The sequence below is a fragment of the Salmo salar genome, chromosome 17 (genome assembly GCF_965601325.2).
Source record: "Salmo salar chromosome 17, fSalSal1, whole genome shotgun sequence".
In the NCBI taxonomy this organism is placed as follows: domain Eukaryota; kingdom Metazoa; phylum Chordata; class Actinopteri; order Salmoniformes; family Salmonidae; genus Salmo; species Salmo salar.
This window is the reverse complement of record NC_138307.1, coordinates 17184641-17211632: the sequence shown is the minus strand read 5'-3', so window position 1 is coordinate 17211632 and position 26992 is coordinate 17184641.

Here is a 26992-nt window from a genome sequence, read left to right as displayed (position 1 = left end):
CTGCCTCTCTCTCTCAGTCAACTGTAGCTGCAACCTGCCTCTCTCTCTCAGTCAACTGTGGCTGCAACCTACATCTCTCTCTCAGTAAACTGTAGCTGCAACCTGCCTCTCTCTCTCAGTCAACTGTAGCTGCAACCTGCCTCTCTCTCTCAGTCAACTGTAGCTGCAACCTGCCTCTCTCTCTCAGTCAACTGTATCTGCAACCTGCCTCTCTCTCTCAGTCAACTGTAGCTGCAACCTGCCTCTCTCTCTCAGTCAACTGTAGCTGCAACCTGCCTCTCTCAGTCAACTGTAGCTGCAACCTGTCTCTCTCTCTCTCAGTCAACTGTAGCTGCAACCTGTCTCTCTCTCTCTCAGTCAACTGTAGCTGCAACCTGCCTCTCTCAGTCAACTGTAGCTGCAACCTGCCCCCTCAGTCAACTGTAGCTGCCACCTGCCTCTCTCTCTCAGTCAACTGTAGCTGCAACCTGCCTCTCTCTCTCAGTCAACTGTAGCTGCAACCTGCCACTCTCTCAGTCAACTGTAGCTGCAACCTGCCTCTCTCAGTCAACTGTAGCTACAACCTGCCTCTCTCTCTCAGTCAACTCTACCTGCAACCTGCCTCTCTCCTCAGTCAACTGTAGCTGCAACCTGCCTCTCTCTCTCAGTCAACTGTAGCTGCAACCTGCCTCTCTCTCTCAGTCAACTGTAGCTGCAACCTGCCTCTCTCTCTCAGTCAACTGTAGCTGCAACCTGCCTCTCTCTCTCAGTCAACTGTAGCTGCAACCTGCCTCTCTCTCAGTCAACTGTAGCTGCAACCTGCCTCTCTCTCTGTCAGTCAACTGTAGCTGCAACCTGCCTCTCTCTCTCTCAGTCAACTGTAGCTGCAACCTGCCTCTCTCTCTCAGTCAACTGTAGCTGCAACCTGCCTCTCTGTCAACTGTAGCTGCAACCTGCCTCTCTCTAAGTCAAGTGTAGCCGCAACTTGCCTCTCTCTCTCAGTCAACTGTAGCTGCAACCTGCCTCTCTCTCTCAGTCAACCGTAGCTGCAACCTGCCTCTCTCTCTCAGTCAACCGTAGCTGCAACCTGCCTCTCTCTCTCAGTCAACCGTAGCTGCAACCTGCCTCTCTCTCTCAGTCAACTGTAGCTGCAACCTGCCTCTCTCTCTCAGTCAACTGTAGCTGCAACCTGCCTCTCTCTCTCAGTTAACCGTAGCTGCAACCTGCCTCTCTCTCTCAGTCAACCGTAGCTGCAACCTGCCTCTCTCTCTCAGACAACTGTAGCTGCAACCTGCCTCTCTCTCAGTCAAGTGTAGCTGCAACCTGCCTCTCTCTCTCAGTCAACTGTAGCTGCATCCTGCCTCTCTCTCTCAGTCAACCGTAGCTGCAACCTGCGTCTCTCTCTCAGTCAACCGTAGCTGCAACCTGCCTCTCTCTCTCAGTCAACTGTAGCTGCAACCTGCCTCTCTCTCTCAGTCAACTGTAGCTGCAACCTGCCTCTCTCTCTCAGTCAACTGTAGCTGCAACCTGCCTCTCTCTCTCAGTCAACTGTAGCTGCAACCTGCCTCTCTCTCTCAGTCAACCGTATCTGCAACCTGCCTCTCTCTCTCAGTCAACTGTAGCTGCAACCTGCCTCTCTCTCAGTCAACTGTAGCTGCAACCTGCCTCTCTCTCTCTCAGTCAACTGTAGCTACAACCTGCCTCTCTCTCTCTCAGTCAACTGTATCTGCAACCTGCCTCTCTCTCTCAGTCAACTGTAGCTGCAACCTGCCTCTCTCTCTCAGTCAACTGTAGCTGCAACCTGCCTCTCTCTCTCAGTCAACTGTAGCTGCAACCTGTCTCTCTCTCTCAGTCAACTGTAGCTGCAACCTGCCTCTCTCTCTCAGTCAACTGTAGCTGCAATCTGCCTCTCTCTCTCAGTCAACTGTAGCTGCAACCTACCTCTCTCAATCAACTGTAGCTGCAACCTGCCTCTCTCTCTCAGTCAACTGTAGCTGCAACCTGCCTCTCTGTCAACTGTAGCTGCAACCTGCCTCTCTCTCAGTCAAGTGTAGCTGCAACCTGCCTCTCTTTCTCATTCAACTGTAGCTGCAACCTGCCTCTCTCACAGTCAACTGTAGCTGCAACCTGCCTCTCTCTCTCAGTCAACTGTAGCTGCAACCTGCCTCTCTGTCAACTGTAGCTGCAACCTGCCTCTCTCTCAGTCAAGTGTAGCCGCAACCTGCCTCTCTCTCTCAGTCAACTGTAGCTGCAACCTGCCTCTCTCTCTCAGTCAACCGTAGCTGCAACCTGCCTCTCTCTCTCAGTCAACCGTAGCTGCAACCTGCCTCTCTCTCTCAGTCAACTGTAGCTGCAACCTGCCTCTCTCTCAGTCAAGTGTAGCTGCAACCTGCCTCTCTCTCTCAGTCAACTGTAGCTGCATCCTGCCTCTCTCTCTCAGTCAACCGTAGCTGCAACCTGCGTCTCTCTCTCAGTCCACCGTAGCTGCAACCTGCCTCTCTCTCTCAGTCAACTGTAGCTGCAACCTGCCTCTCTCTCTCAGTCAACTGTGGCTGCAACCTACATCTCTCTCTCAGTCAACTGTAGCTGCAACCTGCCTCTCTCTCTCAGTCAACTGTAGCTGCAACCTGCCTCTCTCTCTCAGTCAACTGTAGCTGCAACCTGCCTCTCTCTCTTAGTCAACTGTAGCTGCAACCTGCCTCTCTCTCTCAGTCAACTGTATCTGCAACCTGCCTCTCTCTCTCAGTCAACTGTAGCTGCAACCTGCCTCTCTCTCTCAGTCAACTGTAGCTGCAACCTGCCTCTCTCAGTCAACTGTAGCTGCAACCTGTCTCTCTCTCTCTCAGTCAACTGTAGCTGCAACCTGTCTCTCTCTCTCTCAGTCAACTGTAGCTGCAACCTGCCTCTCTCAGTCAACTGTAGCTGCAACCTGCCCCCTCAGTCAACTGTAGCTGCCACCTGCCTCTCTCTCTCAGTCAACTGTAGCTGCAACCTGCCTCTCTCTCTCAGTCAACTGTAGCTGCAACCTGCCACTCTCTCAGTCAACTGTAGCTGCAACCTGCCTCTCTCAGTCAACTGTAGCTACAACCTGCCTCTCTCTCTCAGTCAACTCTACCTGCAACCTGCCTCTCTCCTCAGTCAACTGTAGCTGCAACCTGCCTCTCTCTCTCAGTCAACTGTAGCTGCAACCTGCCTCTCTCTCTCAGTCAACTGTAGCTGCAACCTGCCTCTCTCTCTCAGTCAACTGTAGCTGCAACCTGCCTCTCTCTCTCAGTCAACTGTAGCTGCAACCTGCCTCTCTCTCAGTCAACTGTAGCTGCAACCTGCCTCTCTCTCTCTCAGTCAACTGTAGCTGCAACCTGCCTCTCTCTCTCTCAGTCAACTGTAGCTGCAACCTGCCTCTCTCTCTCTCAGTCAACTGTATCTGCAACCTGCCTCTCTCTCTCAGTCAACTGTAGCTGCAACCTGCCTCTCTCTCTCAGTCAACTGTAGCTGCAACCTGCCTCTCTCTCTCAGTCAACTGTAGCTGCAACCTGTCTTTCTCTCTCAGTCAACTGTAGCTGCAACCTGCCTCTCTCTCTCAGTCAACTGTAGCTGCAACCTGCCTCTCTCTCTCAGTCAACTGTAGCTGCAACCTGCCTCTCTCTCTCAGTCAACTGTATCTGCAACCTGCCTCTCTCTCTCAGTCAACTGTAGCTGCAACCTGCCTCTCTCTCTCAGTCAACTGTAGCTGCAACCTGCCTCTCTCAGTCAACTGTAGCTGCAACCTGTCTCTCTCTCTCTCAGTCAACTGTAGCTGCAACCTGTCTCTCTCTCTCTCAGTCAACTGTAGCTGCAACCTGCCTCTCTCAGTCAACTGTAGCTGCAACCTGCCCCCTCAGTCAACTGTAGCTGCCACCTGCCTCTCTCTCTCAGTCAACTGTAGCTGCAACCTGCCTCTCTCTCTCAGTCAACTGTAGCTGCAACCTGCCACTCTCTCAGTCAACTGTAGCTGCAACCTGCCTCTCTCAGTCAACTGTAGCTACAACCTGCCTCTCTCTCTCAGTCAACTCTACCTGCAACCTGCCTCTCTCCTCAGTCAACTGTAGCTGCAACCTGCCTCTCTCTCTCAGTCAACTGTAGCTGCAACCTGCCTCTCTCTCTCAGTCAACTGTAGCTGCAACCTGCCTCTCTCTCTCAGTCAACTGTAGCTGCAACCTGCCTCTCTCTCTCAGTCAACTGTAGCTGCAACCTGCCTCTCTCTCAGTCAACTGTAGCTGCAACCTGCCTCTCTCTCTGTCAGTCAACTGTAGCTGCAACCTGCCTCTCTCTCTCTCAGTCAACTGTAGCTGCAACCTGCCTCTCTCTCTCAGTCAACTGTAGCTGCAACCTGCCTCTCTGTCAACTGTAGCTGCAACCTGCCTCTCTCTAAGTCAAGTGTAGCCGCAACTTGCCTCTCTCTCTCAGTCAACTGTAGCTGCAACCTGCCTCTCTCTCTCAGTCAACCGTAGCTGCAACCTGCCTCTCTCTCTCAGTCAACCGTAGCTGCAACCTGCCTCTCTCTCTCAGTCAACCGTAGCTGCAACCTGCCTCTCTCTCTCAGTCAACTGTAGCTGCAACCTGCCTCTCTCTCTCAGTCAACTGTAGCTGCAACCTGCCTCTCTCTCTCAGTTAACCGTAGCTGCAACCTGCCTCTCTCTCTCAGTCAACCGTAGCTGCAACCTGCCTCTCTCTCTCAGTCAACTGTAGCTGCAACCTGCCTCTCTCTCAGTCAAGTGTAGCTGCAACCTGCCTCTCTCTCTCAGTCAACTGTAGCTGCATCCTGCCTCTCTCTCTCAGTCAACCGTAGCTGCAACCTGCGTCTCTCTCTCAGTCAACCGTAGCTGCAACCTGCCTCTCTCTCTCAGTCAACTGTAGCTGCAACCTGCCTCTCTCTCTCAGTCAACTGTAGCTGCAACCTGCCTCTCTCTCTCAGTCAACTGTAGCTGCAACCTGCCTCTCTCCCACTCAGTCAACCGTATCTGCAACCTGCCTCTCTCTCTCAGTCAACTGTAGCTGCAACCTGCCTCTCTCTCAGTCAACTGTAGCTGCAACCTGCCTCTCTCTCTCTCAGTCAACTGTAGCTGCAACCTGCCTCTCTCTCTCTCAGTCAACTGTATCTGCAACCTGCCTCTCTCTCTCAGTCAACTGTAGCTGCAACCTGCCTCTTTCTCTCAGTCAACCGTAGCTGCAACCTGCATCTCTCTCTCAGTCAACTGTATCTGCAACCTGCCTCTCTCTCTCAGTCAACTGTAGCTGCAACCTGCCTCTCTCTCTCAGTCAACTGTAGCTGCAACCTGCCTCTCTCTCTCAGTCAACTGTAGCTGCAACCTGTCTCTCTCTCTCAGTCAACTGTAGCTGCAACCTGCCTCTCTCTCTCAGTCAACTGTAGCTGCAATCTGCCTCTCTCTCTCAGTCAACTGTAGCTGCAACCTACCTCTCTCAATCAACTGTAGCTGCAACCTGCCTCTCTCTCTCAGTCAACTGTAGCTGCAACCTGCCTCTCTGTCAACTGTAGCTGCAACCTGCCTCTCTCTCAGTCAAGTGTAGCTGCAACCTGCCTCTCTTTCTCATTCAACTGTAGCTGCAACCTGCCTCTCTCACAGTCAACTGTAGCTGCAACCTGCCTCTCTCTCTCAGTCAACTGTAGCTGCAACCTGCCTCTCTCTCTCAGTCAACTGTAGCTGCAAGCTGCCTCTCTGTCAACTGTAGCTGCAACCTGCCTCTCTCTCAGTCAAGTGTAGCCGCAACCTGCCTCTCTCTCTCAGTCAACTGTAGCTGCAACCTGCCTCTCTCTCTCAGTCAACCGTAGCTGCAACCTGCCTCTCTCTCTCAGTCAACCGTAGCTGCAACCTGCCTCTCTCTCTCAGTCAACTGTAGCTGCAACCTGCCTCTCTCTCAGTCAAGTGTAGCTGCAACCTGCCTCTCTCTCTCAGTCAACTGTAGCTGCATCCTGCCTCTCTCTCTCAGTCAACCGTAGCTGCAACCTGCGTCTCTCTCTCAGTCCACCGTAGCTGCAACCTGCCTCTCTCTCTCAGTCAACTGTAGCTGCAACCTGCCTCTCTCTCTCAGTCAACTGTGGCTGCAACCTACATCTCTCTCTCAGTCAACTGTAGCTGCAACCTGCCTCTCTCTCTCAGTCAACTGTAGCTGCAACCTGCCTCTCTCTCTCAGTCAACTGTAGCTGCAACCTGCCTCTCTCTCTTAGTCAACTGTAGCTGCAACCTGCCTCTCTCTCTCAGTCAACTGTATCTGCAACCTGCCTCTCTCTCTCAGTCAACTGTAGCTGCAACCTGCCTCTCTCTCTCAGTCAACTGTAGCTGCAACCTGCCTCTCTCAGTCAACTGTAGCTGCAACCTGTCTCTCTCTCTCTCAGTCAACTGTAGCTGCAACCTGTCTCTCTCTCTCTCAGTCAACTGTAGCTGCAACCTGCCTCTCTCAGTCAACTGTAGCTGCAACCTGCCCCCTCAGTCAACTGTAGCTGCCACCTGCCTCTCTCTCTCAGTCAACTGTAGCTGCAACCTGCCACTCTCTCAGTCAACTGTAGCTGCAACCTGCCTCTCTCAGTCAACTGTAGCTACAACCTGCCTCTCTCTCTCAGTCAACTCTACCTGCAACCTGCCTCTCTCCTCAGTCAACTGTAGCTGCAACCTGCCTCTCTCTCTCAGTCAACTGTAGCTGCAACCTGCCTCTCTCTCTCAGTCAACTGTAGCTGCAACCTGCCTCTCTCTCTCAGTCAACTGTAGCTGCAACCTGCCTCTCTCTCTCAGTCAACTGTAGCTGCAACCTGCCTCTCTCTCAGTCAACTGTAGCTGCAACCTGCCTCTCTCTCTCTCAGTCAACTGTAGCTGCAACCTGCCTCTCTCTCTCTCAGTCAACTGTAGCTGCAACCTGCCTCTCTCTCTCTCAGTCAACTGTATCTGCAACCTGCCTCTCTCTCTCAGTCAACTGTAGCTGCAACCTGCCTCTCTCTCTCAGTCAACTGTAGCTGCAACCTGCCTCTCTCTCTCAGTCAACTGTAGCTGCAACCTGTCTTTCTCTCTCAGTCAACTGTAGCTGCAACCTGCCTCTCTCTCTCAGTCAACTGTAGCTGCAACCTGCCTCTCTCTCTCAGTCAACTGTAGCTGCAACCTGCCTCTCTCTCTCAGTCAACTGTATCTGCAACCTGCCTCTCTCTCTCAGTCAACTGTAGCTGCAACCTGCCTCTCTCTCTCAGTCAACTGTAGCTGCAACCTGCCTCTCTCAGTCAACTGTAGCTGCAACCTGTCTCTCTCTCTCTCAGTCAACTGTAGCTGCAACCTGTCTCTCTCTCTCTCAGTCAACTGTAGCTGCAACCTGCCTCTCTCAGTCAACTGTAGCTGCAACCTGCCCCCTCAGTCAACTGTAGCTGCCACCTGCCTCTCTCTCTCAGTCAACTGTAGCTGCAACCTGCCTCTCTCTCTCAGTCAACTGTAGCTGCAACCTGCCACTCTCTCAGTCAACTGTAGCTGCAACCTGCCTCTCTCAGTCAACTGTAGCTACAACCTGCCTCTCTCTCTCAGTCAACTCTACCTGCAACCTGCCTCTCTCCTCAGTCAACTGTAGCTGCAACCTGCCTCTCTCTCTCAGTCAACTGTAGCTGCAACCTGCCTCTCTCTCTCAGTCAACTGTAGCTGCAACCTGCCTCTCTCTCTCAGTCAACTGTAGCTGCAACCTGCCTCTCTCTCTCAGTCAACTGTAGCTGCAACCTGCCTCTCTCTCAGTCAACTGTAGCTGCAACCTGCCTCTCTCTCTGTCAGTCAACTGTAGCTGCAACCTGCCTCTCTCTCTCTCAGTCAACTGTAGCTGCAACCTGCCTCTCTCTCTCAGTCAACTGTAGCTGCAACCTGCCTCTCTGTCAACTGTAGCTGCAACCTGCCTCTCTCTAAGTCAAGTGTAGCCGCAACTTGCCTCTCTCTCTCAGTCAACTGTAGCTGCAACCTGCCTCTCTCTCTCAGTCAACCGTAGCTGCAACCTGCCTCTCTCTCTCAGTCAACCGTAGCTGCAACCTGCCTCTCTCTCTCAGTCAACCGTAGCTGCAACCTGCCTCTCTCTCTCAGTCAACTGTAGCTGCAACCTGCCTCTCTCTCTCAGTCAACTGTAGCTGCAACCTGCCTCTCTCTCTCAGTTAACCGTAGCTGCAACCTGCCTCTCTCTCTCAGTCAACCGTAGCTGCAACCTGCCTCTCTCTCTCAGTCAACTGTAGCTGCAACCTGCCTCTCTCTCAGTCAAGTGTAGCTGCAACCTGCCTCTCTCTCTCAGTCAACTGTAGCTGCATCCTGCCTCTCTCTCTCAGTCAACCGTAGCTGCAACCTGCGTCTCTCTCTCAGTCAACCGTAGCTGCAACCTGCCTCTCTCTCTCAGTCAACTGTAGCTGCAACCTGCCTCTCTCTCTCAGTCAACTGTAGCTGCAACCTGCCTCTCTCTCTCAGTCAACTGTAGCTGCAACCTGCCTCTCTCCCACTCAGTCAACCGTATCTGCAACCTGCCTCTCTCTCTCAGTCAACTGTAGCTGCAACCTGCCTCTCTCTCAGTCAACTGTAGCTGCAACCTGCCTCTCTCTCTCTCAGTCAACTGTAGCTGCAACCTGCCTCTCTCTCTCTCAGTCAACTGTATCTGCAACCTGCCTCTCTCTCTCAGTCAACTGTAGCTGCAACCTGCCTCTCTCTCTCAGTCAACTGTAGCTGCAACCTGCCTCTCTCTCTCAGTCAACTGTAGCTGCAACCTGTCTCTCTCTCTCAGTCAACTGTAGCTGCAACCTGCCTCTCTCTCTCAGTCAACTGTAGCTGCAATCTGCCTCTCTCTCTCAGTCAACTGTAGCTGCAACCTACCTCTCTCAATCAACTGTAGCTGCAACCTGCCTCTCTCTCTCAGTCAACTGTAGCTGCAACCTGCCTCTCTGTCAACTGTAGCTGCAACCTGCCTCTCTCTCAGTCAAGTGTAGCTGCAACCTGCCTCTCTTTCTCATTCAACTGTAGCTGCAACCTGCCTCTCTCACAGTCAACTGTAGCTGCAACCTGCCTCTCTCTCTCAGTCAACTGTAGCTGCAACCTGCCTCTCTCTCTCAGTCAACTGTAGCTGCAAGCTGCCTCTCTGTCAACTGTAGCTGCAACCTGCCTCTCTCTCAGTCAAGTGTAGCCGCAACCTGCCTCTCTCTCTCAGTCAACTGTAGCTGCAACCTGCCTCTCTCTCTCAGTCAACCGTAGCTGCAACCTGCCTCTCTCTCTCTCAGTCAACCGTAGCTGCAACCTGCCTCTCTCTCTCAGTCAACTGTAGCTGCAACCTGCCTCTCTCTCAGTCAAGTGTAGCTGCAACCTGCCTCTCTCTCTCAGTCAACTGTAGCTGCATCCTGCCTCTCTCTCTCAGTCAACCGTAGCTGCAACCTGCGTCTCTCTCTCAGTCCACCGTAGCTGCAACCTGCCTCTCTCTCTCAGTCAACTGTAGCTGCAACCTGCCTCTCTCTCTCAGTCAACTGTGGCTGCAACCTACATCTCTCTCTCAGTCAACTGTAGCTGCAACCTGCCTCTCTCTCTCAGTCAACTGTAGCTGCAACCTGCCTCTCTCAGTCAACTGTAGCTGCAACCTGCATCTCTCTCTCAGTCAACTGTAGCTGCAACCTGCCTCTCTCTCTCAGTCAACTGTATCTGCAACCTGCCTCTCTCTCTCAGTCAACTGTAGCTGCAACCTGCCTCTCTCTCTCAGTCAACTGTAGCTGCAACCTGCCTCTCTCAGTCAACTGTAGCTGCAACCTGTCTCTCTCTCTCTCAGTCAACTGTAGCTGCAACCTGTCTCTCTCTCTCTCAGTCAACTGTAGCTGCAACCTGCCTCTCTCAGTCAACTGTAGCTGCAACCTGCCCCCTCAGTCAACTGTAGCTGCCACCTGCCTCTCTCTCTCAGTCAACTGTAGCTGCAACCTGCCTCTCTCTCTCAGTCAACTGTAGCTGCAACCTGCCACTCTCTCAGTCAACTGTAGCTGCAACCTGCCTCTCTCAGTCAACTGTAGCTACAACCTGCCTCTCTCTCTCAGTCAACTCTACCTGCAACCTGCCTCTCTCCTCAGTCAACTGTAGCTGCAACCTGCCTCTCTCTCTCAGTCAACTGTAGCTGCAACCTGCCTCTCTCTCTCAGTCAACTGTAGCTGCAACCTGCCTCTCTCTCTCAGTCAACTGTAGCTGCAACCTGCCTCTCTCTCAGTCAACTGTAGCTGCAACCTGCCTCTCTCTCTCTCAGTCAACTGTAGCTGCAACCTGCCTCTCTCTCTCTCAGTCAACTGTAGCTGCAACCTGCCTCTCTCTCTCTCAGTCAACTGTATCTGCAACCTGCCTCTCTCTCTCAGTCAACTGTAGCTGCAACCTGCCTCTCTCTCTCAGTCAACTGTAGCTGCAACCTGCCTCTCTCTCTCAGTCAACTGTAGCTGCAACCTGTCTTTCTCTCTCAGTCAACTGTAGCTGCAACCTGCCTCTCTCTCTCAGTCAACTGTAGCTGCAATCTGCCTCTCTCTCTCTCTCTCAGTCAACTGTAGCTGCAACCTGCCTCTCTCAGTCAACTGTAGCTGCAACCTGCCTCTCTCTCTCTGTCAACTGTAGCTATGACCTGCCTCTCTCTCTCTCAGTCAACTGTAGCTGCAACCTGCCTCTCTCTCTCAGTCAACTGTAGCTGCAACCTGCCTCTCTCTCTCAGTCAACTGTAGCTGCAACCTGCCTCTCTCAGTCAACTGTAGCTGCAACCTGCCTCTCTGTCAACTGTAGCTGCAACCTGCCTCTCTCTCAGCCAACTGTAGCTGAATCCTGCCTCTCTCTCAGTCAACTGTAGCTGAAACCTGCTTCTCTCAGTCAACTGTAGCTGCAACCTGCCTCTCTCTCTCAGTCAACTGTATCTGCAACCTGCCTCTCTCTCTCAGTCAACTGTAGCTGCAACCTGCCTCTCTCTCAGTCAACAGTAGCTGCAACCTGCCTCTCTGTCAACTGTAGCTGCAACCTGCCTCTCTCTCAGTCAACTGTAGCTGCAACCTGCCTCTCTCTCTGTCAACAGTAGCTGCAACCTGCCTCTCTGTCAACTGTAGCTGCAACCTGCCTCTCTCTCAGTCAACTGTAGCTGCAACCTGCCTCTCTCTCTGTCAGTCAACTGTAGCTGCAACCTGCCTCTCTCTCTCTCAGTCAACTGTAGCTGCAACCTGCCTCTCTCTCTCAGTCAACTGTAGCTGCAACCTGCCTCTCTCTCTCAGTCAACTGTAGCTGCATCCTGCCTCTCTCTCTCAGTCAACCGTAGCTGCAACCTGCGTCTCTCTCTCAGTCAACCGTAGCTGCAACCTGCCTCTCTCTCTCAGTCAACTGTAGCTGCAACCTGCCTCTCTCTCTCAGTCAACTGTAGCTGCAACCTGCCTCTCTCTCTCAGTCAACTGTAGCTGCAACCTGCCTCTCTCCCACTCAGTCAACCGTATCTGCAACCTGCCTCTCTCTCTCAGTCAACCGTAGCTGCAACCTGCGTCTCTCTCTCAGTCCACCGTAGCTGCAACCTGCCTCTCTCTCTCAGTCAACTGTAGCTGCAACCTGCCTCTCTCTCTCAGTCAACTGTGGCTGCAACCTACATCTCTCTCTCAGTCAACTGTAGCTGCAACCTGCCTCTCTCTCTCAGTCAACTGTAGCTGCAACCTGCCTCTCTCAGTCAACTGTAGCTGCAACCTGCATCTCTCTCTCAGTCAACTGTAGCTGCAACCTGCCTCTCTCTCTCAGTCAACTGTATCTGCAACCTGCCTCTCTCTCTCAGTCAACTGTAGCTGCAACCTGCCTCTCTCTCTCAGTCAACTGTAGCTGCAACCTGCCTCTCTCAGTCAACTGTAGCTGCAACCTGTCTCTCTCTCTCTCAGTCAACTGTAGCTGCAACCTGTCTCTCTCTCTCTCAGTCAACTGTAGCTGCAACCTGCCTCTCTCAGTCAACTGTAGCTGCAACCTGCCCCCTCAGTCAACTGTAGCTGCCACCTGCCTCTCTCTCTCAGTCAACTGTAGCTGCAACCTGCCTCTCTCTCTCAGTCAACTGTAGCTGCAACCTGCCACTCTCTCAGTCAACTGTAGCTGCAACCTGCCTCTCTCAGTCAACTGTAGCTACAACCTGCCTCTCTCTCTCAGTCAACTCTACCTGCAACCTGCCTCTCTCCTCAGTCAACTGTAGCTGCAACCTGCCTCTCTCTCTCAGTCAACTGTAGCTGCAACCTGCCTCTCTCTCTCAGTCAACTGTAGCTGCAACCTGCCTCTCTCTCTCAGTCAACTGTAGCTGCAACCTGCCTCTCTCTCAGTCAACTGTAGCTGCAACCTGCCTCTCTCTCTCTCAGTCAACTGTAGCTGCAACCTGCCTCTCTCTCTCTCAGTCAACTGTAGCTGCAACCTGCCTCTCTCTCTCTCAGTCAACTGTATCTGCAACCTGCCTCTCTCTCTCAGTCAACTGTAGCTGCAACCTGCCTCTCTCTCTCAGTCAACTGTAGCTGCAACCTGCCTCTCTCTCTCAGTCAACTGTAGCTGCAACCTGTCTTTCTCTCTCAGTCAACTGTAGCTGCAACCTGCCTCTCTCTCTCAGTCAACTGTAGCTGCAATCTGCCTCTCTCTCTCTCTCTCAGTCAACTGTAGCTGCAACCTGCCTCTCTCAGTCAACTGTAGCTGCAACCTGCCTCTCTCTCTCTGTCAACTGTAGCTATGACCTGCCTCTCTCTCTCTCAGTCAACTGTAGCTGCAACCTGCCTCTCTCTCTCAGTCAACTGTAGCTGCAACCTGCCTCTCTCTCTCAGTCAACTGTAGCTGCAACCTGCCTCTCTCAGTCAACTGTAGCTGCAACCTGCCTCTCTGTCAACTGTAGCTGCAACCTGCCTCTCTCTCAGTCAACTGTAGCTGAATCCTGCCTCTCTCTCAGTCAACTGTAGCTGAAACCTGCTTCTCTCAGTCAACTGTAGCTGCAACCTGCCTCTCTCTCTCAGTCAACTGTATCTGCAACCTGCCTCTCTCTCTCAGTCAACTGTAGCTGCAACCTGCCTCTCTCTCAGTCAACAGTAGCTGCAACCTGCCTCTCTGTCAACTGTAGCTGCAACCTGCCTCTCTCTCAGTCAACTGTAGCTGCAACCTGCCTCTCTCTCTGTCAGTCAACTGTAGCTGCAACCTGCCTCTCTCTCTCTCAGTCAACTGTAGCTGCAACCTGCCTCTCTCTCTCAGTCAACTGTAGCTGCAACCTGCCTCTCTGTCAACTGTAGCTGCAACCTGCCTCTCTCTAAGTCAAGTGTAGCCGCAACTTGCCTCTCTCTCTCAGTCAACTGTAGCTGCAACCTGCCTCTCTCTTTCAGTCAACCGTAGCTGCAACCTGCCTCTCTCTCTCAGTCAACCGTAGCTGCAACCTGCCTCTCTCTCTCAGTCAACCGTAGCTGCAACCTGCCTCTCTCTCTCAGTCAACTGTAGCTGCAACCTGCCTCTCTCTCTCAGTCAACTGTAGCTGCAACCTGCCTCTCTCTCTCAGTTAACCGTAGCTGCAACCTGCCTCTCTCTCTCAGTCAACCGTAGCTGCAACCTGCCTCTCTCTCTCAGTCAACTGTAGCTGCAACCTGCCTCTCTCTCAGTCAAGTGTAGCTGCAACCTGCCTCTCTCTCTCAGTCAACTGTAGCTGCATCCTGCCTCTCTCTCTCAGTCAACCGTAGCTGCAACCTGCGTCTCTCTCTCAGTCAACCGTAGCTGCAACCTGCCTCTCTCTCTCAGTCAACTGTAGCTGCAACCTGCCTCTCTCTCTCAGTCAACTGTAGCTGCAACCTGCCTCTCTCTCTCAGTCAACTGTAGCTGCAACCTGCCTCTCTCCCACTCAGTCAACCGTATCTGCAACCTGCCTCTCTCTCTCAGTCAACTGTAGCTGCAACCTGCCTCTCTCTCAGTCAACTGTAGCTGCAACCTGCCTCTCTCTCTCTCAGTCAACTGTAGCTGCAACCTGCCTCTCTCTCTCTCAGTCAACTGTATCTGCAACCTGCCTCTCTCTCTCAGTCAACTGTAGCTGCAACCTGCCTCTCTCTCTCAGTCAACTGTAGCTGCAACCTGCCTCTCTCTCTCAGTCAACTGTAGCTGCAACCTGTCTCTCTCTCTCAGTCAACTGTAGCTGCAACCTGCCTCTCTCTCTCAGTCAACTGTAGCTGCAATCTGCCTCTCTCTCTCAGTCAACTGTAGCTGCAACCTACCTCTCTCAATCAACTGTAGCTGCAACCTGCCTCTCTCTCTCAGTCAACTGTAGCTGCAACCTGCCTCTCTGTCAACTGTAGCTGCAACCTGCCTCTCTCTCAGTCAAGTGTAGCTGCAACCTGCCTCTCTTTCTCATTCAACTGTAGCTGCAACCTGCCTCTCTCACAGTCAACTGTAGCTGCAACCTGCCTCTCTCTCTCAGTCAACTGTAGCTGCAACCTGCCTCTCTCTCTCAGTCAACTGTAGCTGCAAGCTGCCTCTCTGTCAACTGTAGCTGCAACCTGCCTCTCTCTCAGTCAAGTGTAGCCGCAACCTGCCTCTCTCTCTCAGTCAACTGTAGCTGCAACCTGCCTCTCTCTCTCAGTCAACCGTAGCTGCAACCTGCCTCTCTCTCTCAGTCAACCGTAGCTGCAACCTGCCTCTCTCTCTCAGTCAACTGTAGCTGCAACCTGCCTCTCTCTCAGTCAAGTGTAGCTGCAACCTGCCTCTCTCTCTCAGTCAACTGTAGCTGCATCCTGCCTCTCTCTCTCAGTCAACCGTAGCTGCAACCTGCGTCTCTCTCTCAGTCCACCGTAGCTGCAACCTGCCTCTCTCTCTCAGTCAACTGTAGCTGCAACCTGCCTCTCTCTCTCAGTCAACTGTGGCTGCAACCTACATCTCTCTCTCAGTCAACTGTAGCTGCAACCTGCCTCTCTCTCTCAGTCAACTGTAGCTGCAACCTGCCTCTCTCAGTCAACTGTAGCTGCAACCTGCATCTCTCTCTCAGTCAACTGTAGCTGCAACCTGCCTCTCTCTCTCAGTCAACTGTATCTGCAACCTGCCTCTCTCTCTCAGTCAACTGTAGCTGCAACCTGCCTCTCTCTCTCAGTCAACTGTAGCTGCAACCTGCCTCTCTCAGTCAACTGTAGCTGCAACCTGTCTCTCTCTCTCTCAGTCAACTGTAGCTGCAACCTGTCTCTCTCTCTCTCAGTCAACTGTAGCTGCAACCTGCCTCTCTCAGTCAACTGTAGCTGCAACCTGCCCCCTCAGTCAACTGTAGCTGCCACCTGCCTCTCTCTCTCAGTCAACTGTAGCTGCAACCTGCCTCTCTCTCTCAGTCAACTGTAGCTGCAACCTGCCACTCTCTCAGTCAACTGTAGCTGCAACCTGCCTCTCTCAGTCAACTGTAGCTACAACCTGCCTCTCTCTCTCAGTCAACTCTACCTGCAACCTGCCTCTCTCCTCAGTCAACTGTAGCTGCAACCTGCCTCTCTCTCTCAGTCAACTGTAGCTGCAACCTGCCTCTCTCTCTCAGTCAACTGTAGCTGCAACCTGCCTCTCTCTCTCAGTCAACTGTAGCTGCAACCTGCCTCTCTCTCAGTCAACTGTAGCTGCAACCTGCCTCTCTCTCTCTCAGTCAACTGTAGCTGCAACCTGCCTCTCTCTCTCTCAGTCAACTGTAGCTGCAACCTGCCTCTCTCTCTCTCAGTCAACTGTATCTGCAACCTGCCTCTCTCTCTCAGTCAACTGTAGCTGCAACCTGCCTCTCTCTCTCAGTCAACTGTAGCTGCAACCTGCCTCTCTCTCTCAGTCAACTGTAGCTGCAACCTGTCTTTCTCTCTCAGTCAACTGTAGCTGCAACCTGCCTCTCTCTCTCAGTCAACTGTAGCTGCAATCTGCCTCTCTCTCTCTCTCTCAGTCAACTGTAGCTGCAACCTGCCTCTCTCAGTCAACTGTAGCTGCAACCTGCCTCTCTCTCTCTGTCAACTGTAGCTATGACCTGCCTCTCTCTCTCTCAGTCAACTGTAGCTGCAACCTGCCTCTCTCTCTCAGTCAACTGTAGCTGCAACCTGCCTCTCTCTCTCAGTCAACTGTAGCTGCAACCTGCCTCTCTCAGTCAACTGTAGCTGCAACCTGCCTCTCTGTCAACTGTAGCTGCAACCTGCCTCTCTCTCAGTCAACTGTAGCTGAATCCTGCCTCTCTCTCAGTCAACTGTAGCTGAAACCTGCTTCTCTCAGTCAACTGTAGCTGCAACCTGCCTCTCTCTCTCAGTCAACTGTATCTGCAACCTGCCTCTCTCTCTCAGTCAACTGTAGCTGCAACCTGCCTCTCTCTCAGTCAACAGTAGCTGCAACCTGCCTCTCTGTCAACTGTAGCTGCAACCTGCCTCTCTCTCAGTCAACTGTAGCTGCAACCTGTCTCTCTCTCTCAGTCAACTGTAGCTGCAACCTGCCTCTCTGTCTCAGTCAACTGTAGCTGCAACCTGCCTCTCTCTCTCAGTCAACTGTAGCTGCAACCTGCCTCTCTCTCTCAGTCAACTGTTGCTGCAACCTGCCTCTCTCTCTCAGTCAACTGTAGCTGCAACCTGCCACCTCAGTCAACTGTAGCTGCAATCTGTCTCCCTCAGTCAACTGTAGCTGCAACCTGCCTCTCTCTCTCAGTCAACTGTAGCTGCAACCTGCCCCCTCAGTCAACAGTAGCTGCAACCTGCCTCTCTCTCTCAGTCAAATGTAGCTGCAACCTGCCTCTCTCTCTCAGTCAACTGTAGCTGCAACCTGCCTCTCTCTCTCATTCAACTGTAGCTGCAACCTGCCTCTCTCACAGTCAACTGTAGCTGCAACCTGCCTCTCTCTCTCAGTCAACTGTAGCTGCAACCTGCCTCTCTGTCAACTGTAGCTGCAACCTGCCTCTCTCTCAGTCAAGTGTAGCCTCAACTTGCCTCTCTCTCTCAGTCAACTGTAGCTGCAACCTGCCTCTCTCTCTCAGTCAACCGTAGCTGCAACCTGCCTCTCTCTCTCAGTCAACCGTAGCTGCAACCTGCCTCTCTCTCTCAGTCAACTGTAGCTGCAACCTGCCTCTCTCTCTCAGTCAACTGTAGCTGCAACCTGCCTCTCTCTCTCAGTTAACCGTAGCTGCAACCTGCCTCTCTCTCTCAGTCAACCGTAGCTGCAACCTGCCTCTCTCTCTCAGTCAACTGTAGCTGCAACCTGCCTCTCTCTCAGTCAAGTGTAGCTGCAACCTGCCTCTCTCTCTCAGTCAACTGTAGCTGCATCCTGCCTCTCTCTCTCAGTCAACCGTAGCTGCAACCTGCGTCTCTCTCTCAGTCAACCGTAGCTGCAACCTGCCTCTCTCTCTCAGTCAACTGTAGCTGCAACCTGCCTCTCTCTCTCAGTCAACTGTAGCTGCAACCTGCCTCTCTCTCTCAGTCAACTGTAGCTGCAACCTGCCTCTCTCTCTCAGTCAACTGTAGCTGCAACCTGCCTCTCTCTCTCAGTCAACCGTATCTGCAACCTGCCTCTCTCTCTCAGTCAACTGTAGCTGCAACCTGCCTCTCTCTCAGTCAACTGTAGCTGCAACCTGCCTCTCTCTCTCTCAGTCAACTGTAGCTGCAACCTGCCTCTCTCTCTCTCAGTCAACTGTATCTGCAACCTGCCTCTCTCTCTCTCAGTCAACTGTAGCTGCAACCTGCCTCTCTCTCTCAGTCAACTGTAGCTGCAACCTGCATCTCTCTCTCAGTCAACTGTAGCTGCAACCTGTCTCTCTCTCTCAGTCAACTGTAGCTGCAACCTGCCTCTCTCTCTCAGTCAACTGTAGCTGCAACCTGTCTCTCTCTCTCAGTCAACTGTAGCTGCAACCTGCCTCTCTCTCTCAGTCAACTGTAGCTGCAATCTGCCTCTCTCTCTCAGTCAACTGTAGCTGCAACCTACCTCTCTCAATCAACTGTAGCTGCAACCTGCCTCTCTCTCTCAGTCAACTGTAGCTGCAACCTGCCTCTCTGTCAACTGTAGCTGCAACCTGCCTCTCTCTCAGTCAAGTGTAGCTGCAACCTGCCTCTCTTTCTCATTCAACTGTAGCTGCAACCTGCCTCTCTCACAGTCAACTGTAGCTGCAACCTGCCTCTCTCTCTCAGTCAACTGTAGCTGCAACCTGCCTCTCTCTCTCAGTCAACTGTAGCTGCAAGCTGCCTCTCTGTCAACTGTAGCTGCAACCTTCCTCTCTCTCAGTCAAGTGTAGCCGCAACCTGCCTCTCTCTCTCAGTCAACTGTAGCTGCAACCTGCCTCTCTCTCTCAGTCAACCGTAGCTGCAACCTGCCTCTCTCTCTCAGTCAACTGTAGCTGCAACCTGCCTCTCTCTCAGTCAAGTGTAGCTGCAACCTGCCTCTCTCTCTCAGTCAACTGTAGCTGCATCCTGCCTCTCTCTCTCAGTCAACCGTAGCTGCAACCTGCGTCTCTCTCTCAGTCAACCGTAGCTGCAACCTGCCTCTCTCTCTCAGTCAACTGTAGCTGCAACCTGCCTCTCTCTCTCAGTCAACTGTAGCTGCAACCTGCCTCTCTCTCTCAGTCAACTGTAGCTGCAACCTGCCTCTCTCTCTCAGTCAACTGTAGCTGCAACCTGCCTCTCTCTCTCAGTCAACCGTATCTGCAACCTGCCTCTCTCTCTCAGTCAACTGTAGCTGCAACCTGCCTCTCTCTCAGTCAACTGTAGCTGCAACCTGCCTCTCTCTCTCTCAGTCAACTGTAGCTGCAACCTGCCTCTCTCTCTCTCAGTCAACTGTATCTGCAACCTGCCTCTCTCTCTCAGTCAACTGTAGCTGCAACCTGCCTCTCTCTCTCAGTCAACTGTAGCTGCAACCTGCCTCTCTCTCTCAGTCAACTGTAGCTGCAACCTGTCTCTCTCTCTCAGTCAACTGTAGCTGCAACCTGCCTCTCTCTCTCAGTCAACTGTAGCTGCAACCTGCCTCTCTCTCTCAGTCAACTGTAGCTGCAACCTGCCTCTCTCTCTCAGTCAACTGTAGCTGCAACCTGTCTCTCTCTCTCAGTCAACTGTAGCTGCAACCTGCCTCTCTCTCTCAGTCAACTGTAGCTGCAATCTGCCTCTCTCTCTCAGTCAACTGTAGCTGCAACCTACCTCTCTCAATCAACTGTAGCTGCAACCTGCCTCTCTCTCTCAGTCAACTGTAGCTGCAACCTGCCTCTCTGTCAACTGTAGCTGCAACCTGCCTCTCTCTCAGTCAAGTGTAGCTGCAACCTGCCTCTCTTTCTCATTCAACTGTAGCTGCAACCTGCCTCTCTCACAGTCAACTGTAGCTGCAACCTGCCTCTCTCTCTCAGTCAACTGTAGCTGCAAGCTGCCTCTCTGTCAACTGTAGCTGCAACCTGCCTCTCTCTCAGTCAAGTGTAGCCGCAACCTGCCTCTCTCTCTCAGTCAACTGTAGCTGCAACCTGCCTCTCTCTCTCAGTCAACCGTAGCTGCAACCTGCCTCTCTCTCTCAGTCAACTGTAGCTGCAACCTGCCTCTCTCTCAGTCAAGTGTAGCTGCAACCTGCCTCTCTCTCTCAGTCAACTGTAGCTGCATCCTGCCTCTCTCTCTCAGTCAACCGTAGCTGCAACCTGCGTCTCTCTCTCAGTCAACCATAGCTGCAACCTGCCTCTCTCTCTCAGTCAACTGTAGCTGCAACCTGCCTCTCTCTCTCAGTCAACTGTAGCTGCAACCTGCCTCTCTCTCTCAGTCAACTGTAGCTGCAACCTGCCTCTCTCTCTCAGTCAACTGTAGCTGCAACCTGCCTCTCTCTCTCAGTCAACCGTATCTGCAACCTGCCTCTCTCTCTCAGTCAACTGTAGCTGCAACCTGCCTCTCTCTCAGTCAACTGTAGCTGCAACCTGCCTCTCTCTCTCTCAGTCAACTGTAGCTGCAACCTGCCTCTCTCTCTCTCAGTCAACTGTATCTGCAACCTGCCTCTCTCTCTCAGTCAACTGTAGCTGCAACCTGCCTCTCTCTCTCAGTCAACTGTAGCTGCAACCTGCCTCTCTCTCTCAGTCAACTGTAGCTGCAACCTGTCTCTCTCTCTCAGTCAACTGTAGCTGCAACCTGCCTCTCTCTCTCAGTCAACTGTAGCTGCAATCTGCCTCTCTCTCTCAGTCAACTGTAGCTGCAACCTACCTCTCTCAATCAACTGTAGCTGCAACCTGCCTCTCTCCCTCATTCAACTGTAGCTGCAACCTGCCTCTCTCTCTCATTCAACTGTAGCTGCAACCTGCCTCTCTCACAGTCAAGTGTAGCCGCAACCTGCCTCTCTCTCTCAGTCAACTGTAGCTGCAACCTGCCTCTCTCTCTCAGTCAACCGTAGCTGCAACCTGCCTCTCTCTCTCATTCAACCGTAGCTGCAACCTGTCTCTCTCTCTCAGTCAACTGTAGCTGCAGCCTGCCTCTCTCTCTCAGTCAACTGTAGCTGCAAGCTGCCTCTCTGTCAACTGTAGCTGCAACCTGCCTCTCTCTCAGTCAAGTGTAGCCGCAACCTGCCTCTCTCTCTCAGTCAACTGTAGCTGCAACCTGCCTCTCTCTCTCAGTCAACCGTAGCTGCAACCTGCCTCTCTCTCTCAGTCAACCGTAGCTGCAACCTGCCTCTCTCTCTCAGTCAACTGTAGCTGCAACCTGCCTCTCTCTCAGTCAAGTGTAGCTGCAACCTGCCTCTCTCTCTCAGTCAACTGTAGCTGCATCCTGCCTCTCTCTCTCAGTCAACCGTAGCTGCAACCTGCGTCTCTCTCTCACTCAACCGTAGCTGCAACCTGCCTCTCTCTCTCAGTCAACTGTAGCTGCAACCTGCCTCTCTCTCTCAGTCAACTGTAGCTGCAACCTGCCTCTCTCTCTCAGTCAACTGTAGCTGCAACCTGTCCTCTCTCTCTCAGTCAACTGTAGCTGCAACCTGCCTCTCTCTCTCAGTCAACCGTATCTGCAACCTGCCTCTCTCTCTCAGTCAACTGTAGCTGCAACCTGCCTCTCTCTCAGTCAACTGTAGCTGCAACTTGCCTCTCTCTCTCTCAGTCAACTGTAGCTGCAACCTGCCTCTCTCTCTCTCTCTCAGTCAACTGTATCTGCAACCTGCCTCTCTCTCTCAGTCAACTGTAGCTGCAACCTGCCTCTCTCTCTCAGTCAACTGTAGCTGCAACCTGCCTCTCTCTCTCAGTCAACTGTAGCTGCAACCTGTCTCTCTCTCACAGTCAACTGTAGCTGCAACCTGCCTCTCTCTCTCAGTCAACTGTAGCTGCAATCTGCCTCTCTCTCTCTCAGTCAACTGTAGCTGCAACCTACCTCTCTCAATCAACTGTAGCTGCAACCTGCCTCTCTCTCTCATTCAACTGTAGCTGCAACCTGCCTCTCTCTCTCATTCAACTGTAGCTGCAACCTGCCTCTCTCAAAGTCAAGTGTAGCCGCAACCTGCCTCTCTCTCTCAGTCAACTGTAGCTGCAACCTGCCTCTCTCTCTCAGTCAACCGTAGCTGCAACCTGCCTCTCTCTCTCAGTCAACCGTAGCTGCAACCTGTCTCTCTCTCTCAGTCAACTGTAGCTGCAGCCTGCCTCTCTCTCTCAGTCAACTGTAGCTGCAACCTGCCTCTCTCTCTCAGTCAACTGTAGCAGCAACCTGCCTCTCTCTCTCAGTCAACCGTAGCTGCAACCTGCCTCTCTCACAGTCAACTGTAGCTGCAACCTGCCTCTCTCTCTCAGTCAACAGTAGCTGCAACCTGCCTCTCTCTCTCAGTCAACCGTAGCTGCAACCTGCCTCTCTCACAGTCAACTGTAGCTGCAATCTGTCTCCCTCAGTCAACTGTAGCTGCAACCTGCCTCTCTCTCTCAGGCAACTGTAGCTGCAACCTGCCCCCTCAGTCAACTGTAGCTGCAACCTGCCTCTCTCTCAGTCAAATGTAGCTGCACCCTGCCTCTCTCTCTCAGTCAACTGTAGCTGCAACCTGCCTCTCTCTCTCATTCAACTGTAGCTGCAACCTGCCTCTCTCATTGTCAACTGTAGCTGCAACCTGCCTCTCTCTCTCAGTCAACTGTAGCTGCAACCTGCCTCTCTCTCTCAGTCAACTGTAGCTGCAACCTGCCTCTCTGTCAACTGTAGCTGCAACCTGCCTCTCTCTCAGTCAAGTGTAGCCGCAACCTGCCTCTCTCTCTCAGTCAACTGTAGCTGCAACCTGCCTCTCTCTCTCAGTCAACCGTAGCTGCAACCTGCCTCTCTCTCTCAGTCAAACGTAGCTGCAACCTGCCTCTCTCTCTCAGTCAACCGTAGCTGCAACCTGCCTCTCTCTCTCAGTCAACTCTAGCTGCAACCTGCCTCTCTCTCTCAGTCAACTGTAGCTGCAACCTGCCTCTCTCTCTCAGTCAACCGTAGCTGCAACCTGCCTCTCTCTCAGTCAACCGTAGCTGCAACCTGCCCCTCTCTCTCAGTTAACTGTAGCTGCAACCTGCCTCTCTCTCAGTCAAGTGTAGCTGCAACCTGCCTCTCTCTCTCAGTCAACTGTAGCTGCATCCTGCCTCTCTCTCTCAGTCAACCGTAGCTGCAACCTGCCTCTCTCTCTCAGTCAACCGTAGCTGCAACCTGCCTCTCTCTCTCAGTCAACTGTAGCTGCAACCTGCCTCTCTCTCTCAGTCAACTGTAGCTGCAACCTGCCTCTCTCTCAGTCAACTGTAGCTGCAACCTGCCTCTCTCTCTCAGTCAACTGTAGATGCAACCTGCCTCTCTCTCTCAGTCAACCGTATCTGCAACCTGCCCCTCTCTCTCAGTCAACTGTAGCTGCAACCTGCCTCTCTCTCAGTCAACTGTAGCTGCAACCTGCCTCTCTCTCTCTCAGTCAACTGTAGCTGCAACCTGCCTCTCTCTCTCTCAGTCAACTGTATCTGCAACCTGCCTCTCTCTCTCAGTCAACTGTAGCTGCAACCTGCCTCTCTCTCTCAGTCAACTGTAGCTGCAACCTGCCTCTCTCTCTCAGTCAACTGTAGCTGCAACCTGTCTCTCTCTCTCAGTCAACTGTAGCTGCAACCTGCCTCTCTCTCTCAGTCAACTGTAGCTGCAATCTGCCTCTCTCTCTCAGTCAACTGTAGCTGCAATCTGCCTCTCTCTCAGTCAACTGTAGCTGCAACCTACCTCTCTCAATCAACTGTAGCTGCAACCTGCCTCTCTCTCTCAGTCAACTGTAGCTACGACCTGCCTCTCTCTCTCAGTCAACTGTAGCTGCAACCTGCCTCTCTCTCTCAGTCAACTGTAGCTGCAACCTGCCTCTCTCTCTCAGTCAACTGTAGCTGCAACCTGCCTCTCTCTCAGTCAACTGTAGCTGCAACCTGCCTCTCTGTCAACTGTAGCTGCAACCTGTCTCTCTCTCTCAGTCAACTGTAGCTGCAACCTGCCTCTCTCTCTCAGTCAACTGTAGCTGCAATCTGCCTCTCTCTCTCAGTCAACTGTAGCTGCAACCTACCTCTCTCAATCAACTGTAGCTGCAACCTGCCTCTCTCTGTCTCAGTCAACTGTAGCTGCAACCTGCCTCTCTCTCTCAGTCAACTGTAGCTGCAATCTGCCTCTCTCTCTCAGTCAACTGTAGCTGCAACCTACCTCTCTCAATCAACTGTAGCTGCAACCTGCCTCTCTCTCTCTCAGTCAACTGTAGCTGCAACCTGCCTCTCTCTCTCAGTCAACTGTAGCTGCATCCTGCCTCTCTCTCTCAGTCAACCGTAGCTGCAACCTGTCTCTCTCTCTCAGTCAACTGTAGCTGCAGCCTGCCTCTCTCTCTCAGTCAACTGTAGCTGCAACCTGCCTCTCTCTCTCAGTCATCTGTAGCTGCAACCTGCCTCTCTCTCTCAGTCAACCGTAGCTGCAACCTGCCTCTCTCACAGTCAACTGTAGCTGCAACCTGCCTCTCTCTCTCAGTCAACTGTAGCTGCAACCTGCGTCTCTCTCTCAGTCAACCGTAGCTGCAACCTGCCTCTCTCACAGTCAACTGTAGCTGCAATCTGTCTCCCTCAGTCAACTCTAGCTTCAACCTGCCTCTCTCTCTCAGTCAACTGTAGCTGCAACCTGCCCACTCAGTCAACTGTAGCTGCAACCTGCCTCTCTCTCTCAGGCAAATGTAGCTGCAACCTGCCTCTCTCTCTCAGTCAACTGTAGCTGCAACCTGCCTCTCTCTCTCATTCAACTCTAGCTGCAACCTGCCTCTCTCACAGTCAACTGTAGCTGCAACCTGCCTCTCTCTCTCAGTCAACTGTAGCTGCAACCTGCCTCTCTCTCTCAGTCAACTGTAGCTGCAACCTGCCTCTCTGTCAACTGTAGCTGCAACCTGCCTCTCTCTCAGTCAAGTGTAGCTGCAACCTGCCTCTCTCTCTCAGTCAACTGTAGCTGCAACCTGCCTCTCTCTCTCAGTCAACCGTAGCTGCAACCTGCCTCTCTCTCTCAGTCAACCGTAGCTGCAACCTGCCTCTCTCTCTCAGTCAACCGTAGCTGCAACCTGCCTCTCTCTCTCAGTCAACTGTAGCTGCAACCTGCCTCTCTCTCTCAGTCAACTGTAGCTGCAACCTGCCTCTCTCTCTCAGTCAACCGTAGCTGCAACCTGCCTCTCTCTCTCTCAGTCAACCGTAGCTGCAACCTGCCTCTCTCTCTCAGTCAACTGTAGCTGCAACCTGGCTCTCTCTCAGTCAAGTGTAGCTGCAACCTGCCTCTCTCTCTCAGTCAACTGTAGCTGCATCCTGCCTCTCTCTCTCAGTCAACCGTAGCTGCAACCTGCCTCTCTCTCTCAGTCAACCGTAGCTGCAACCTGCCTCTCTCTCTCAGTCAACTGTAGCTGCAACCTGCCTCTCTCTCTCAGTCAACTGTAGCTGCAACCTGCCTCTCTCTCTCAGTCAACTGTAGCTGCAACCTGCATCTCTCTCTCAATCAACTGTAGCTGCAACCTGCCTTTCTCTCTCAGTCAACCGTATCTGCAACCTGCCTCTCTCTCTCAGTCAACTGTAGCTGCAACCTGCGTCTCTCTCAGTCAACTGTAGCTGCAACCTGCCTCTCTCTCTCTCAGTCAACTGTATCTGCAACCTGCCTCTCTCTCTCAGTCAATTGTAGCTGCAACCTGCCTCTCTCAGTCAACTGTAGCTGCAACCTGCCTCTCTCTCTCAGTCAACTGTAGCTGCAACCTGTCTCTCTCTCTCAGTCAACTGTAGCTGCAATCTGCCTCTCTCTCTCAGTCAACTGTAGCTGCAATCTGCCTCTCTCTCTCAGTCAACTGTAGCTGCAACCTACCTCTCTCAATCAACTGTAGCTGCAACCTGCCTCTCTCTCTCAGTCAACTGTAGCTACGACCTGCCTCTCTCTCTCAGTCAACTGTAGCTGCAACCTGCCTCTCTCTCTCTCAGTCAACTGTAGCTGCAACCTGCCTCTCTGTCAACTGTAGCTGCAACCTGTCTCTCTCTCAGTCAACTGTAGCTGATACCTGCTTCTCTCAGTCAACTGTAGCTGCAACCTGCCTCTCTCTCTCAGTCAACTGTAGCTGCAACCTGCCTCTCTCTCAATCAACAGTAGCTGCAACCTGCCTCTCTGTCAACTGTAGCTGCAACCTGCCTCTCTCTCAGTCAACTGTAGCTGCAACCTGCCTCTCTCTCTCAGTCAACTGTAGCTGCAACCTGCCTCTCTCTCAGTCAACTGTAGCTGCAACCTGCCTTTCTGTTAACTGTAGCTGCAACCTGCCTCTCTCTCAGTCAACTGTAGCTGCAACCTGCCTCTCTCTCTCGGTCAACTGTATCTGCAACCTGCCTCTCTCAGTCAACTGTAGCTGCAACCTGCCTCTCTCTCTGTCAACTGTATCTGCAACCTGCCTCTCTCTCTCAGTCAACTGTAGCTGCAACCTGCCTCTCTCTCTCAGTCAACTGTAGCTGCAACCTGTCTCTCTCTCTCAGTCAACTGTAGCTGCAACCTGCCTCTCTCTCTCAGTCAACTGTAGCTGCAATCTGCCTCTCTCTCTCAGTCAACTGTAGCTGCAATCTGCCTCTCTCTCTCAGTCAACTGTAGCTGCAACCTACCTCTCTCAATCAACTGTAGCTGCAACCTGCCTCTCTCTCTCTCAGTCAACTGTATCTGCAACCTGCCTCTCTCTCTCAGTCAATTGTAGCTGCAACCTGCCTCTCTCAGTCAACTGTAGCTGCAACCTGCCTCTCTCTCTCAGTCAACTGTAGCTGCAACCTGTCTCTCTCTCTCAGTCAACTGTAGCTGCAATCTGCCTCTCTCTCTCAGTCAACTGTAGCTGCAATCTGCCTCTCTCTCTCAGTCAACTGTAGCTGCAACCTACCTCTCTCAATCAACTGTAGCTGCAACCTGCCTCTCTCTCTCAGTCAACTGTAGCTACGACCTGCCTCTCTCTCTCAGTCAACTGTAGCTGCAACCTGCCTCTCTCTCTCTCAGTCAACTGTAGCTGCAACCTGCCTCTCTGTCAACTGTAGCTGCAACCTGTCTCTCTCTCAGTCAACTGTAGCTGATACCTGCTTCTCTCAGTCAACTGTAGCTGCAACCTGCCTCTCTCTCTCAGTCAACTGTAGCTGCAACCTGCCTCTCTCTCAACTGTAGCTGCAACCTGCCTCTCTCTCAGTCAACTGTAGCTGCAACCTGCCTCTCTCTCTCAGTCAACTGTAGCTGCAACCTGCCTCTCTCTCAGTCAACTGTAGCTGCAACCTGCCTTTCTGTTAACTGTAGCTGCAACCTGCCTCTCTCTCAGTCAACTGTAGCTGCAACCTGCCTCTCTCTCTCAGTCAACTGTATCTGCAACCTGCCTCTCTCAGTCAACTGTAGCTGCAACCTGCCTCTCTCTCTGTCAACTGTATCTGCAACCTGCCTCTCTCTCTCAGTCAACTGTAGCTGCAACCTGCCTCTCTCTCTCAGTCAACTGTAGCTGCAACCTGTCTCTCTCTCTCAGTCAACTGTAGCTGCAACCTGCCTCTCTCTCTCAGTCAACTGTAGCTGCAATCTGCCTCTCTCTCTCAGTCAACTGTAGCT